General features: G+C 43.7%; 1 long non-coding RNA gene across 8 annotated transcripts in view; it reads right to left on the reverse strand.

The window, feature by feature from the left end:
- The window catches only part of LOC102155379, a 71,141-nt gene that overhangs the window by 54,514 nt on the left and 1,175 nt on the right, over window positions 1-15,452 (reverse strand). For 2 of the 8 annotated variants that reach the window (XR_005356508.1, XR_005356509.1), the window contains exons 3-5: window positions 15,004-15,120; window positions 13,759-13,891; window positions 11,479-11,641 (exon numbers count right to left, since the gene is read on the reverse strand). This is a non-coding gene — a long non-coding RNA (uncharacterized LOC102155379). Of the gene's footprint in view, window positions 1-6,585; window positions 10,569-11,478; window positions 11,642-12,043; window positions 12,142-12,527; window positions 12,604-13,706; window positions 13,892-15,003; window positions 15,121-15,452 lie in introns of those variants that run through there. The other 6 variants (XR_005356510.1, XR_005356511.1, XR_005356505.1 and 3 more) reach the window with 5 other exon arrangements.

Consider the following 15,452-nt stretch of genomic DNA (forward strand, 5'->3'; position numbering starts at 1 on the left):
AAAAGAAAAAGAAAAAGAAAAAGAAAAAGAAAAAGAAAAAAGAAAAGAAAAGAAGGAAGATAATACCCCTATCTCCCAGTCTCTTTGTGAGGGTAGGACCCTGACTTCCCTGGTGCCAGTTGGCAAACACAGGTGGTGTAATCACAGAGGAAAACACAAAGTCAGGAACTCACGGTGCTGGACACGTCCAGGATGGACCAGTCCCTAACATCCCCCAGTACTTCCCCATAGTTGCTCTCATGCTCAAAACCCTCCTGCCCTGTATTCCAGTGGAGTAGAGTTCAGATTTGGTTTCCCTCTCCCCTTGCCCTGAATACACTGTCAAAGTCGTGAATAAAGTCTTCCTTGCCTGTTTCACTTTGTCAGGTGTGATTCTACGCTAACGATAGAAAGGCATAGACACGAAGGGAGGACCTCCTCGGTCAGAGGACACAGCACCAGCAACACTCTGGAAGCATCCTATTCCACTATGTATTTGAGGAGATCTACCCATATTTGCAATGTATGTGACGCTGTCGTCTGCCTACACCCCACACTGTGTGCACTTGTGTCGGCATCTCGCACCTCCACCTCAGCATCAGCCATGCCAGGATGCTCTGGGGTGCACTTCTGAGAATCCCACCCATCGTCCTCTACTCTCCCCCACCCAGCCTGGAAGAGACTTACTTGATGCCACTGGATTGTAGGTCTAAAAATGGCTAAAATGGCATATTTGATGTTTTGTATGTTTTACCACAATTAAAGAAACAAAAGGAATCCTCCTAAGAAGTTGCATCCCTGGAGAGCATCGATGGTGTGACCAAAGAATGGAATCCATGGTTAGACCAGTTGGGAGGCCTGACCTCCAGCTGGAAGTTACTCTCCTTTGCCCCAGTCTCCACTATCAAGAGGAGAACAGAATGGGATTCTCTGGGGCTCCTGGGTGCTCATCTGCCTTCAGCCAGGGCATGACCCCGGGGTCCAGGGATCAAGTCCCACATTTGTCTCCCCGCGTGGAGCCTGCTTCTCCCTCTGCCTGTGTCTCTGCCTCTCTCTGTCTCTGATGAATAAATAAATAAAATCTTAAAAAAATAAAAAAAAGGATGTGATTCTGTATGTAGCTCCAGACCTGTGCCGAGGCAGCAGCAAGAGCCACAGAGACATTCTTCCTGTAAGTGCAAAGAGGAGCCGTGAGAGGCGGCTGGCGGCAGCCACACTGGGGAGCATATATCCAGAGCTTTAAATACAGAGGATGATCCCTGACCTTGAAATCTGAAAATTCAGGGCCTGCAGATATAGAGACTAAGAATATTTTGTATTTGTACATCAGAGGCCTGAGCCCCAGGCCCGTAGGCCTCCCCTTGCATTTGCACAGGCTGCTCCAGTGAGTCACTGGTGACCTCCCAGCAGCCAGCATCTACCCCACTCCTGCCTCCGTCTTCCTGGGGCAGCCCGAGCCTTGGAGTGCAGGCCACAGCACTGCAGCCACCCACCCAGGGTAAGGCTGCAGGTAGAGAAGCCTTCCACTTGCGTGGTAGCCATGGGGTGGGGAAGAAATGGGTCCCCTGCACCCAGAGTGCACGGCCTAGGTAAGCAGTGCCCCTTAGGGCAGGTAATGGCCCTTGCCAGGCTTCCTGAGTGGGTGTGCGGCCTACTAGAGACCAACCCAAATACTGAGCCTCTCCTGAGACCCAGGCCCAGGCCTGACAGGACAAGCTCTGTCTCCTGCTTCCCTTTCCTCCTTCCTCCCTAGTGAGGAGGGGGAAATTAGAAATTATGCAAAGCAAGTGTGAACTATGGAACATTTCTTTAAATCATTGAAATTTCTTGGAGTTTAGCTTTAAAAAAAAAAAAAAATCACAGCTAGTGTTTTATCCCCACTTAGTGGCCAACGGTGGGCATTGCAGTGAGAATTTTAATCCCAAAGCATCAGCTCTAAATTCTAACTTTATTTTCTATCTAAATCCTGCTTAGCACAGCATATGAGGAATCTTCGATTAGCTAAGGAGACTCAATTTAGAAAGTCAAATACAGGGGCCCTTTCCTAATGCTCTCTAGGTCCTTCAATCGCTGGGTTTACCAAGAGGACACGTGTAACGAAGACTTGGTTCTGAGGCTGTGATGCCAAAACAACAATCATTATAATATAGCTAATATCTGCTGAGTGCTCACCATGTTCCAGAGAAGATTGCAATGCTTTTCAGGACAACTTTTTGACTCCACAATAGCTATGTGGTAAGTTCTCCTGTACCCAATTTCTAGAAGAGAGTGGGTAATAAAGACAAGTGAATAATTTGCCCCAAGACCAACCACCTATTAACTGGCAAAGCCAAGACGTAAAGCCAAACAGTCCAGCTCCAGAATCTGAAGTCTATACAGCATTAGGACCGTGGGATTATTCAAAAGCAAGATGCGCTCAAGGTGGAAAATTTGGAAACCAAACAGGCAAACACGATTTATAGCTCCTGTTCTCTTTGTGATATTTGTAATACACCTTCCAGTCTTCATATCACGTATAGTTTTTAACCCCCCAAAAAGAGATTGGACTTTACGTAATAAATATACAGTATCCTAATGTTTCAGGTTTGTCTATTACGAATAAAGTAGAAGCATAAACATTAAAAGCACAAGTAAAATCATCAATTCCAAGCTCCTACCATTAAAAATCACTTTTGTTACGTGTGTCTATTTTTATGTCCATGTGCATAGGTATCGCCTTAGGAAAAGACAGATCCCATTAAAAAATAGAATATTGATTTACAAAGCGTTTTGGACCTAACGTTTTGTCTTAGCATATCGGGAACATCTTGCTATACTGACACATGCACCTCTATATCCAAATTGAATGGCTGCATCCTCTACAGGATAACTTACCCAATCTCATATTTTTGAATTGCTTTTGCATCTGTGTTGAAAATCGATCAATCTCATATGTGGGTGTCTATCGTTAGGCTGTCTGCTCTATTGATCTTTCTGTCTCTCTTAATTCTGGTACCACAATCTCGGTCAGTGTAACTTTAAACTACGTCAGAAGAGTAGAAGTCGGGAAGTAGAAGTTAGCCAGATTTGGTTCTTCTATGGCAATTCCATGCCCTCTGCATTTCCTTATGCATTTTAGAGTTCACTATTAAAATATACAAATAATCCTGTTGAGCTTTTCATTGGGATTGTCTTATACCTTTGAAATCAAATTAGGGAGAATTGCTGTTTTATCCATGTTTACCCCCAACCATGGCATCTGTTTATTTAGGAGTTCTTTAATTCCTTTCAGGATGGTTTGCAGTCTGCGGTGTATAGGATCTGCATATTTCTTCTCATAGATATCTCTGGGTACTACATATTTTCATGCCTTCATAAATGGTAGTGTTATTTCCAATTGCTTGTTGCTAGTCTATTGACCTCACTTTTCCCAATCTTGCCTAACTTACTTATTAGGAGGTCTAGTAAATACAGAGCTATGTTGATGCCACAGGATCGTCTACACCGGTGATCACACCATTTGTGAATAAAGACCATTTTACCTCTTCATCTCCGATTTGGATGTCTTTTGTTTCTCTTTCTTGCCTAGGTGGATTGGCTAAAACCTCCAGCACAATATTGCACAGAAGTGGTGAAAGTAGACATCCTTGCCTGTTGCCCCATCTTAGGGGAAAGAACGTTGTCCTCTAAGGATGATGTTAACACAACAGTTTTTGTGACTGCTCTTTATCAGGCTGAGGATTTCTCTCCATCTTTTGAGATGATCATATTGTTTTTTAGTCTAATAACATGAATTACCTTGATTGGTTTTCAAATGTCAATCTAACCTTGCATCCCCGAGGTAAACCCACTCGATCATGATGAATAATCATTTTAATATAGCATTAGATGTGATTTGTTAAAATTCAGCAAGAAATGTTATCTCCATATTCACAAGGGATATCGTTCTGTAGTTTTCTTATATTATTCAGGTTTTGGTGTCATAGTCATGCTGGCCTCATAGATTGAGCGGAGAAGTACTCAATTTTCCTGGAAGAGTTCATGTTGAAATATTTTTTCTTCTTTAAATGTTTGGTAGGATTCACCTGTGAAGGCATCTGAGACCAGAATTTCCTTTGTGGGAAGATTTAAAACTCAAAATGCAATGTCTTTAAAAGACATAAGGCTCTTCAGGTGATTTGTTTCTTCTTAAATAAGCTTGGTAGTTTTTATCTTTCAAGGAATTTGAAGGTTTTCTTGTTTCTTAAGGTGAACACTTGATATCATTGACTTGAGACCTTTTTTAAACAGGTATTTAGAGGAAAAAATGTTCCTTATTACTGCCTTGCCTGTATCCCATAAGTTTTCAAATGCTACGTTTTTATTTTTATTTAGTTAAAATTTTTCTTAATTTCTCTTTTGACCTATGGGATATGTAAACATAGGTAATTTATATATTTGAGGTTTGTCCAGGTAACTGCTGATTTCTAATTTTATTCGACTACAGAGAACATGCTTTGTATGTCTTTTGTTAACCTCTGTCTTGATTGCGAACAGAAATTCAAGCTCATGCTTTTGCACTTGTAGGTTTTCTCTAATTTTTTGTATTATTGAAAACAATTCTTGGATGAAGACGAACTTGGAATCTTTGCACCCACTCTCATTTTCTTAGGTAAATTACAAGAAACAAAAATTTTGAGTCAGAGAGTATTTACTTCTTTTTGTAGAATTCGTATGTACTACTAGGTGACTTGTTTCATGCTTTGCTCTATATTCAATAAGGTGCAAATATTTTCTTCAGAACAATAATTGTTTTCTATGGCATGCTCTTAACCACTGCATGGTATTTCATTGATATACAAAATTATGTCTAACAATCCTCTAGTGTTGGACATCTCAGCTCTGTCTAATCTGGGACAAGTTTCCATAATGCTTTAATAAATCACGTTGTGGACCATTGGTTTATAGAAGAGGATTGAGCTCACAAAAGCAGTGATTTAGGAAAGTTAGGAAGCAGCTGAGAGGATAGATTTGGGCTGAGAAGGTCTGGAAGTAGGAAAGTGTGTTCCATCCCAGTAGGACTGCAGTGTAATACTACACACATGGGGCTCTGGTGGTGAGAAAGGACTAGAGAGACCAGGATGGGTCGAAGAGATACTAAAAGAGGAGAATCTATCACACTTAGCGACTGATTCTGTGAGAATTAAAATTAATCCTTATCTTTAAAGCAGTGGCATTTTTAGATAAAATTGTCTTCACATTTTATCTTTAAAATATCCATTTTCCTAGCATTTGTTCTCACCTGTCAAGCAGTAACGTCTTCTCATCACTCGGTAATGGATTCTTCATAGATAATAGAAGGAAACTAGGGAAACTATTTTCTAGAGCAATTATACCCAAGGGAACAGGATTCATCTAAGTCCCCATTATTCTGTAAGGAATGCTCTTGCTCTCAAAATGTTTTGCCCTTTGCATCATATCCTCACCATATAGAGAAACACCACACTTGAGAACTGTCCTATCACCTTGTACTTGTGTTATCTTGCACAGTGTTAAAGCAAAACATGTGTGGTCACTTGACCTAGAGAGGGAGTCGCCTTCCTGTCCAGACGCCCCCAGGAGCAGCACCTGCTGTGGCGCTCATTTGTCTGCTCACCTGTGAGGGCCCCGAGCGGGCCAGGCCTTGCTGGCCGTGTTTAGGAGCGGACAAGGGCTGGGTCTCAGCTTCACACTCACATCTTTCTTTATCCCATCACCTTTCCTTTCCACTTCTCTTTCCTACCACTCTCACCTGACAATTTTCGAATGCTCCGTGAAATGTTCATTATTGTGCACATTGGGCAGTTTACCTCTTATGTTAGCAGATGACTCCATTTTTTGCTCAGATTTTTAAAAAATGAAATGCTCATCTAGTTTAAAGTTCTCCTGATCATTCCCCTAAAAGCCTTGGCTTTAACCAGGTTGTCAGTCACAGCTTTAGAGGCTTGATCTCATGGCTAAGCACCAAACTTCCTCACCAACCTCCTGAAAAACAAGTACATTATCAGTTTTTTTGGTGCTCACTTAAGGTCAAAAAGCAACACGATTGTCAAAATGTGCTTGAAGAAAACCCATTTCCATTCACCATGTGGTCTCCTGCAGTTTTTGAGTAGGTCAGTTGTATTAATACCTCATCCACCAACTCAATCCCATAGGAGTCAAGAAGCACAAACTTTATTTTTTTTAAGTTTTTATTTAAATTCCAGTTACTTAACATTCAGTGTAATATTAGTTTCACACATACAGTACAGTGATTCTACACTTCCCCACATCACCCGGTACTCATCACAGCAACTGCTCTCTCCTCATCCCCACCACCTGTTTCACTCCCATCCCACCCCCACCCCACTCTGGTAACCAGCAGGGGCATTTAGGAGTCTATTTCTTGCTTTGCATCTTTTTTCACCCTTTGCTCATTTGTTTTGTTTCTTAAATTCCACATATGAGTAAAATCATATGGTGTTTGTCTTTTGGACTTATTTCACTTAGCATAATACTCTTCAGGTCCATTTGTGTCATTGCAAATGGCAAGATTTCATTCTTTTTTTAAATGGCTGAATAATAATCCAGTGTGTGTGTGTGTTCCATTATGTTCATCTTCATCCATTCATCAATCGATGGACACTTGGGCTGCTTCTGTATCTTGGCCATTGTAAATCATGCTGCAGTGAACACAGGGGTCCATGTATCCCTTTGAATTACTGTTTTTGTATCCTTTGGGTAAACACCCAGTAGTGTGATTTCTGTACCCTACAGTGGCTCTATTTGCAACTTCTTGAGGAGCCTCCACACCGTTCTCCAGAGTGGCTGTGCCCGTTTGCGTTCCCACCAACAGTGCAGGAGGGCTCCCCTTTCTCACATCGTCTCCAACACCTGTGTTTCTTGTGTTGCTGAGTCTAGCCTTTCTGACAGGTGTGACGTGAGACCAAACTGCAGTTTTGATTAAGGAGCATCAACTTTCCACATACCAATTTATGAATTATTTCCCTCCCTTCTTAAGTCCCATCTGCCACTTTGACAGTTTCAGGCTGTTTAAATCCCTTTTGTCCCGTGCATGTAACAATAATGGCAATGACTGCCCATCCAAATTCTACCAAAAGCTTTTAGATACTCTGTCCTTCTCCACTACCGCCGCAAAGCTCCCTAGCGAAGTCTCTGAAGACGCGGAACCTACCATGTGCTGTAAATTCTGTTCAATACTGAGGTGCAGCCCCAAATGCTCTCAACAAGGCATAATGATTTTTCAGGCAGAATAAGTACCACATATTTTTAATCTTTTTATTGAATACTTGCTGATGTGGTTCCTGGGGACAGTTACGTTCTCCAAGTAGCGTCGGCTTGGAGCAGGAGGCAGCTAATGGGAGCCAGTTGTTCAACGTTCAGGACTTTTGCCTACAAGTGTTTAAACCCTTCGAGCCTCACACTCGCCACGGTAGCACAGATGCTGCAAATGCCACAAACGGGGCCCTTCCTTCCCCACAGAGAGCAGGTTTGCTGGCTTATTCCCGGCCCTAAGCCTTAGTCTGTTCATCCATAAAATGAGAAAAATAAAATTTCAATCAGTATTGAACACGTTCAGCTGCAGTAAACACGATCTCTCTGCTCGTTTACATACAAAAGGAATTTGCTCCGGAACACAGATTCGCGCCTCACACTGGAAAATGGGGCCACCGCGGCCCCCGCTGCCTCTTCTAGATTCAGGACGTACCTGCCTTTTGGGAGGCTGTGGCTGTAAAAGCCCTTGGCCTCCACCAGGCTCGCCAAGGCCGCCTCCCCCGGGGTGCTACCACAGGCAGCGCTGTGTCCGGCCTCCTCAGCCTCCTCCACGGCCTCCTCCACGGCCTCCCGCCATCCGATAGCTCAACACAGACCTGACTGGCGAGAACTGCCTCATAGCTGAGCCACAGCTGCGCGGGAGGCTTGGACATAGCCTTTATTCGGAGGCTCTTGTGCGCCAGTAAAAAATCACAGGTTCCACCGCCAAAGATTAAGAGAAAGGGGGAGAGCAGCACTGGAGGACGGCTAGCATCTGCCGTGGGCCATCTGTTTTTATCTCTGAGACCCGCAAACGCCCTTTTCCCCAGAGTAATTCGTGGCTTATCTACGAGGGAAGACCTCCAAGTCTCATTGGAGACTGCACCTGTTCAAGGCCAGGGCCTCTGAGCGATTCCAAGTCCTCCCCAACAAGTCCAGATGCGGCCATCGGTGCACAAGTGACCCAGGAAGTGCCAGGTGAGTTACCCCGTGTGTCCAACGACAGCCACACACAGGCACAGAGGTGCGCACCACCCAGAGGCAGAGTAGGAACAGGACGGCTATAACAGAAAGTGCAGAAAAATAGTGCCCGGTGGGAGTCTCCGGGCCCTCGGCCCTGGCTAGACTTAGCTGCAATTTTCCAGGTTGGCCTCTGGCTCCTCTCTCGTGTCCATGACCCCTGGCTTTGTTCTCTTGGAGGCTCCTCCTTACCCGGGAGACTCTGTGACCGCATCTGAACTGACCTTTGGAGAGGCTTCCTTTCTGGAGGCTGTAAAACTTCCACATCCTGCTTTTTTTTCTGCGGCAGGAGGCTAGGTAGCAGGTATGGCTACTTAGGTTTGCTTTGTGCTGACAGCCAAGCTCTGGCAAGCCAGGGTGACCGTTTCTGCGGCAAAGAGCTTCCTCCTCAACTCGATAGGCTTCCAGTGTGAGAATATCTCCAATAGCTATAGGGACATCTAGAACTCATCAAGAACCCAAAGAACTAATCTAGGCAGTATATACAAATATACAAGATATTAAAGTTAATTATATATTATCTAAATTATATTAAATTTAAATAGATATTAAAATCTGAAGACCTAGTTTTAATTATGAGCTGCTATGATGTGCACAGCCTCTTTTTGACTTAATGGTGTTTACGGTTGAATTATGTCCCTCCCAAAAAAGACATGCTTGATTCTTGATCCCCCAGTACGTCAGAATGTGACCTTATTTGGAGACAATCAATTTGGAGACAAGTTAAAAGGACATCATTAGGGTGTGAGCCCTGGTTCAGGATGACTGGTCTGGTAAAAAGGGGACATTTGGACACAGACGTGGATACATGGAGAAGGTCACGTGAAGAGGAAGGTAGAGATCTCGGTGATGCATCCACAAGCCAGGGAATGCCAGAGGTTGCCAGTAAAGCACCAGAAGCTAGGGGAGAGCCATGGAACAGATTTTTCCTTACTGCTCTCAGAAGAAACCAACCCGGCTGATGCCTTGACCTTGAACTTCTAGCCTCTAAAATGTAAGACAACAAATTCTGATCAAGCCACTCCGTTTGCACTACTTTGTGAGAGCAGCCCTAGCAAATTAGTGCAGGTGGCCACCACCATGTGCTGAAACGAGGCTCCTGCGGGGGAGGGCAACACCCCAGCCTCCTCTACGCTGCTGGGCCGGTTCTCACGTCCAGCTCCCAATGCTTTTTTGGGAGGTGCTTGTAAATAGTTGGGGCGACAGTGCTCACTCCTTCAGAGCAAACTTTTTTTTTTTTTTAAAGATTTTATTTATTTATTCATAGACACACAGAGAGAGGCAGAGACACAGGCAGAGGGAGGGGGAGAAGCAGGCTCCATGCAGGGAGCCGGATTGGGACTCGATCCCAGGTCTCCAGGATCACACCCCAGGCTGCAGGCGGCACCAAACCGCTGCGCCACCATGGCTGCCCAGAGCAAACTCTTATAATTCTTAAGTGAGAAAGTACAGACACAACTGGCTTTTTCAACACTGCAAGGCACCAAATTATTAGGGTCACAAATATTTTGGCTTCCCTGCCGCAGGTGAGATACTCTGCTGGAGCTTTAGATTGCTGTCCTTTCCTTAACAGACACATTCTTTTCATTTATTTTTGCAGATGTACATGTAGTTCATCTTTCTCTGGTAAAACTTCGCTGAAAGTAGCAGAAGCAACCAGCCTACAGCATTATGAAGTTGTCCACCCTTGAACCTGCCACTAGAGGCTCCCGCAATATGCAATCTGCCCCGCAGGGCCCTGTAGGTGACCATCTATCAAATACTCGGACGCCCAATGACGAGGGTCTCCAGCCTCCCACACTGTTAGACCTGCCCTTGTCACCAGCTGCTTGGACTGCTAAATCAAGGAAGTGTCCGTTAATATCTTTTAGGGCAGCAGCCCACGTCTAAATTCCAAACTTTGTATGGTCAGAGCTCGCTTGCTGGAAACAGAATTCACTTTAGCTAGTTAAATCAGAACGGGATTTAGCACAGGTTTGGTTATGGCTTCGAGGACCAGTGGGAGGACTGAAGAAACAGTCAAGGACTCCTTTGAGAACAGCCCAACAGACTGAGGCCGCCCATGCAGATGGTCCTATAGCCACTGGAAAGCCACCGAAATCATAAAGCAGTTTTGTTCTGGGGCAGGGGACTGGGAAACAGAAACCCGCGGTAGCATCGCGGAGGCAGTGCAAGCACGACTTCCACCTTACGAATCTCTGCCAACTACATGGATGGGCAGGATCCAAGTAGTTCAGAGCTCTGGTTCTCGGAGTGGCTCAGAAATGACTCTTGTTCTGGGCTGTGATGCACCCGGCTAAATATCAAGGGCTCCATTCCTGCGCAAGAAAAGGGGGAAGGAGACAAAGCACAGGTCATCAGACCATGCATATAAATATTTTAGAGTTCCTTCTGACATAGACGGGGCTCTTCATAGTCGACAAGTATGTGAAAACAAGCTCCCTCTTAGAGAAAATGTGCAGGCAATAAGAAATATCAGATCAGGTTTGTAAAAGGCAAACACTGGCACAATTATTTTGTACTTCTATTGGTTCAAGCGCAATATAGTGTTCTCTGAATACCTTCACCCGTAACCTTCTGGTTAACACAATTCATTCTCTGCGGAAGTAATTGACCTTGTAACTGGGAATCCAGTTCTGGATCAATCCACGTCTCTTACACTTTGTTCTTTTTCAGGTGGTCTGACCTCCCCATGTCTTCGGACACCCATGATCCAAGGAAATAAACGCTCTCGGACGTGTTTCGAGCTTCATTGCTATCTTTTTACAAAATTGAGTTTTAAATCTAGATTTGTGAAATATGTTTTAGGGCAGAGGTCAGTAAATTTTTTCTCTGAAAGGTCAGATAGTATAGTCAGCTTTGGGGGCCACATCGTGTCTGTTGAGGTTTCTCAATCTGGACACTATAGTGTGAAGGGAGCCACAGACAGCACACTGATGATGAGAGTGCATCGGTTCTGACAAAACTATATTTACAAAAAAAGACGGGGGACCTAATTTGGCACACGGACCGTCATTTGCCAACCCTTGTGTGTTAGAGAATTGCATGAAATAAATGAAAACAAATTCAGGGGCGCCCAGCTGGCTTGTCGGCAGAACACACAACTCTTGATCTTGGGGTTGTGAGTTCAAACCCCATGTTGAAGGTAGAGTTTACATAAATGATAAATAAAAAACTTTTTTAAATTAAATTAAAAAAAATTATTAAGAGAGAGTTCATCAGAAGTACCTTGTTGATCACTTCAGCTGTGGAGCTAGCTGGCAATCCTCTCCTCCCCGTGGGTGGGGAGTCCTTTCCTTCACACACTACACACACTCAGCCCAACTGCTGGTGTTTGCGACAGCGCTTCCCTCTGCGTGGTTTCACTGTCCGGTCGTGTGTCAGTGTTCTCCTGAACCGACGCAAACACACTATTTAACTTCAGTAACCATCCTCATAATGACACAGCCTGCTGTGTCATTTTTTTAAAAGCTTTTAAATTCCAGCTAGTTAATATATAAGTGTAATATTAGTTTCAGTAAGGCTCTTTCATTCTAAATGAAAGAAGTCAACTCAAACTGACTTAAAAAAGAAAAACAAAGTTACTATATGTACTTGGTCACACCTGAAGCACGGGTTCCTGTGACCTACCTACCACGGCCTCCCACACCCGGATGGAGATTCTACTGCTGACCTGCCCTTTGTAGCTTTTGTACTAAGGGGGAGTGGCACTCAGCACAGTGACAAGGAGCACAGCAAGCACATCTGACTTGTGTCACTCATCAGCTGTGTGACCTCAGGACGATTACTTCACCTTTCTACGCTACAGTTTCCTAACACGCAAGATGGGGGTCATGGTAAGAGGCTCTCAGAGCAGTGCCTGGGCTGTAACAAGCCTTCCAGAGACGCTCCCTGCAACAGAGAAATTGGTATCAGCTACTCACACACTTTATGATCATCACAATGTTGAGGGGGGTTTGTTTGTTTCAAGGTTTTATTTAAATTCTAAATAGTTAATATATGGGGTAAAACTGCTTTCGGATGTTGTATTTAATGAGTCATCACTTACTACCCCCAGTGCTCATCACAACATTATTAACTGGTTTTCATTTTCATCTGAATATTTTGATATGTTCAGGTAAAATGTTGATATATTCAGGGAAAATTCCAAGTTTTGCTTATTTGTTTTTCTTTTAACTATGGTCTCCTAACATGCATATTTTACCTACATTGGGCTAGTGAGTTTTACCATTCAGTTGCCCTAAACTTACTTAAAAGTGTATGTATTTTGGCGCTACCTGGTGGGCTCAGTCAGAAGAGTATATGACTCTTGATCTCAGGGTCCTGAGTTCAAGCCCCACATTGAGCCTAGAGCTTAAAAAAAAAAAAATTTTTTTTAAGTGCACGGGGTGTTTGTTGTTTTGGTTTTTGTTTTAGAGCGGGGGTGGAAGGGCAGAGCAAAAGGGAGAGAGAATCCTAAGCAGGTTCCGCGCCCATCCCGGAGCCTGCCAGGGGGCTCAATTTCACAATCCTGAGATCGTAACCTGAGCTGAAATCGTGGGTCAGATGCCTAACCAGCTGAGCTACCCAAGCGCCCCAGTGCACGTATTTTTGAAAACAAACGAGAGCATAAAGCTTGAACGAATAGAGTAGAAGCACAAAACAGTGGAGCCCAAAATCTAAGCAACAAAAATAAATAGCATGGATACTTCAGTATTTGGCCCACTGATTCTGACCAGCTGGCTATCCCTCGGGCCTGCTATCTTCACCCACAAACCTTGATTCTTTTTCTTTTCTGGAGTTCTAATTCTTGAACTCCAGCGAGACTGTTCTTAGATTAGCTAAGTGACGTCATCCAGGCGGGGCTCATTCAGGTCACACTCCTAACTAGTCCCTCAAAGACAGATTTAGTGGTTTCAGGAGAGGGCATGATGTCTGTATTTTCAAGTTGCCTCCCATGTTGCAAGTGCAGGAGAGTCTCAGGGACCTCTGCTCCGAGCCTGCACTCGTACTTTCACCCAGGATTTCCTCCCAGCCCCCGCTGCCCATGCAGGGCCACAGGCCGTGCCAGCCTCACAGCCACTGGCTCAAACACCTATAAGTACCCTGCCAGGGACATATTCTCAATCCCATATTATAGGTGAGGAAACCAAGACTGGGTTATGTTTGGTAATTTGTCCAAAGTCTTCTGCCTCTTTCCTTGACAAGAGTGTGCAGTTGGCACCATGGTTGATGTGAATTCATTTGTTCCAGCATGTAAAAGTCTCCATGAGGGGATGGGCCAAGCCTTGCCCTTTGATGAGAGTCAGGGATTGATTACAAGAAACAGAAACCCACTCAAAAGACGTAAAGGCAGCTTAGGGAAAGGATGTAGGAGAATTTCATGGAAACTGAAGGTAGAAAATACAGCTTGGCCTGAAGGAAATTGGATTAAACACAGGCTTGGGTGTTTGAGATACTTGCGATATCAGAAAAAATAGATTTAATTGTCAGATGTTTATTTTCCCAACCTACATATAAGTGGCTTACAGCATACGTTTCTCCAGCGAAGGGCAGGAGCTGCTGTTTACCTCCCCAGAGCTGCAACATTGCACGTCCCTCCTTCCTGAACAGCTGCCACTAGGGTGTCTCCTCCCTGTTTTCACCAGGCTCAGGGCCATGGCTGGATAAAACAAAGGAAGAAAGTGTTGCAGGGGAAAAGGTGCCCTCAAGTCTCTAAAGTCTCTTTCATTCCATTTTTTTAAAAGCTTTTAAATTCCAGCTAGTTAATATATAAGCGTAATATTAGTTTCAGTAAGGCTCTTTCATTCTAAATGAAAGAAGTCAACTCAAACTGACTTAAAAAGAAAAACAAAGTTACTCGATTATATAAATAAAAGGTTCAGGATTAAATCCAGCTCTAGAATTGGCTGAGGGTCACTTTATAAACTGCCCCAGTTTCAACAGTTTTCCTGCAGCAGGCATTTAATAAATATTTGAATTGAATTAAGGCTATGAATTTTCCAGAGTCAAGTTGTCTAAGCATAGAATTTGTCATATTTTCCTGGCTTTGATGTATCAGGGTTTTATTTCTATTAACATTTATTAATATTTTAAGTATTAATATTCTACAGTATTTAATATTTGATTTAATTTTAATTGAAGAATTTGGAAGGCAGAATTTCTTTTAATTTTCAAGTAGTTAGGGGTATTTGTGCATGTATGTTTTTGTGTCTTTTGTTTTACTTCTAGATTTACTGCCTCTTGGTAAGAAATTGTGAATGTATTTCGGTGTTTTTGCACTTTTTTTTCTTTTTGAAAATTCTTTCTTTGGATACATTAATATATTCAGTCTGGGGACACCTGGGTGGCTCAGTGGTTGAGCTGAGTGTCTGCTTGGGGCTCAGGGCATGACCCCGGGGTCCCAGGATCGAGTTCCGCATTGGGCTCCCCACAGGGCATCTCCTTCTCCCTCGCCTCCCTCCCTCCGTGTCTCTGCCTGTTTCTTATGAATAAAATATATATAAATATATATTCAGTCTGATTTCAATCAGGGCTTGGCAGGGAAGCTGTTTTGTTACGTTAGGGCGACCTTCCATAAAGCTGGTCAAATACATTATGTCTCTTTTATACTTGAACTCTAGATAGGTTATTTCCCCATTTTCAAACTACTTGGAGGAGGGACTTGTCTGTGGCCTTATATATGGCTGTGCTCTCGTGAGTACAGTAATAAATGTACAAACCCCACAGGGCCGTTATCAGGATTAAACGAGTTACTATGTGTAAAATGCTTACCTTGTCCACAGTAAGCCATCCATAATAGCCACAGATGATATTATGTTCTTTTTCCTGAGCCTGCAGTTCTGCTTTCTGTGCTATATAGGATGGCTTTTAATGACCTCTGGCTTCTTTCTAAGCAAGAAAATCACAACAAAAGCCAGGTTAATTTTGTTTTAAACATGTTCTACTAGTTTTTTGTTGTTGTTGTTGTTGTTCTATTAGGTTCTGTGAGAGGACTGCAGAGCTGCTGAGCAACACGTTCCCAGCTGAATCCTAACAACAAGAGACTCTCATTTTCTATTTGTTGAGAACTTGCTCCTCTGTCCCATGACACTGCGTACACCTTGCTTGCAAGGATCAGGTCTCTCCGTCTTTTCTTTCTGGTCCTCACTGCCGCGCACACGTGCCCACTGGAAAGTCGTGAAACACATGCCAAGGTTTGCAGGGGGGTGAAGAGTTCTGGT

The sequence above is a fragment of the Canis lupus genome, chromosome 3 (genome assembly GCF_011100685.1).
Source record: "Canis lupus familiaris isolate Mischka breed German Shepherd chromosome 3, alternate assembly UU_Cfam_GSD_1.0, whole genome shotgun sequence".
Taxonomy (NCBI): domain Eukaryota; kingdom Metazoa; phylum Chordata; class Mammalia; order Carnivora; family Canidae; genus Canis; species Canis lupus.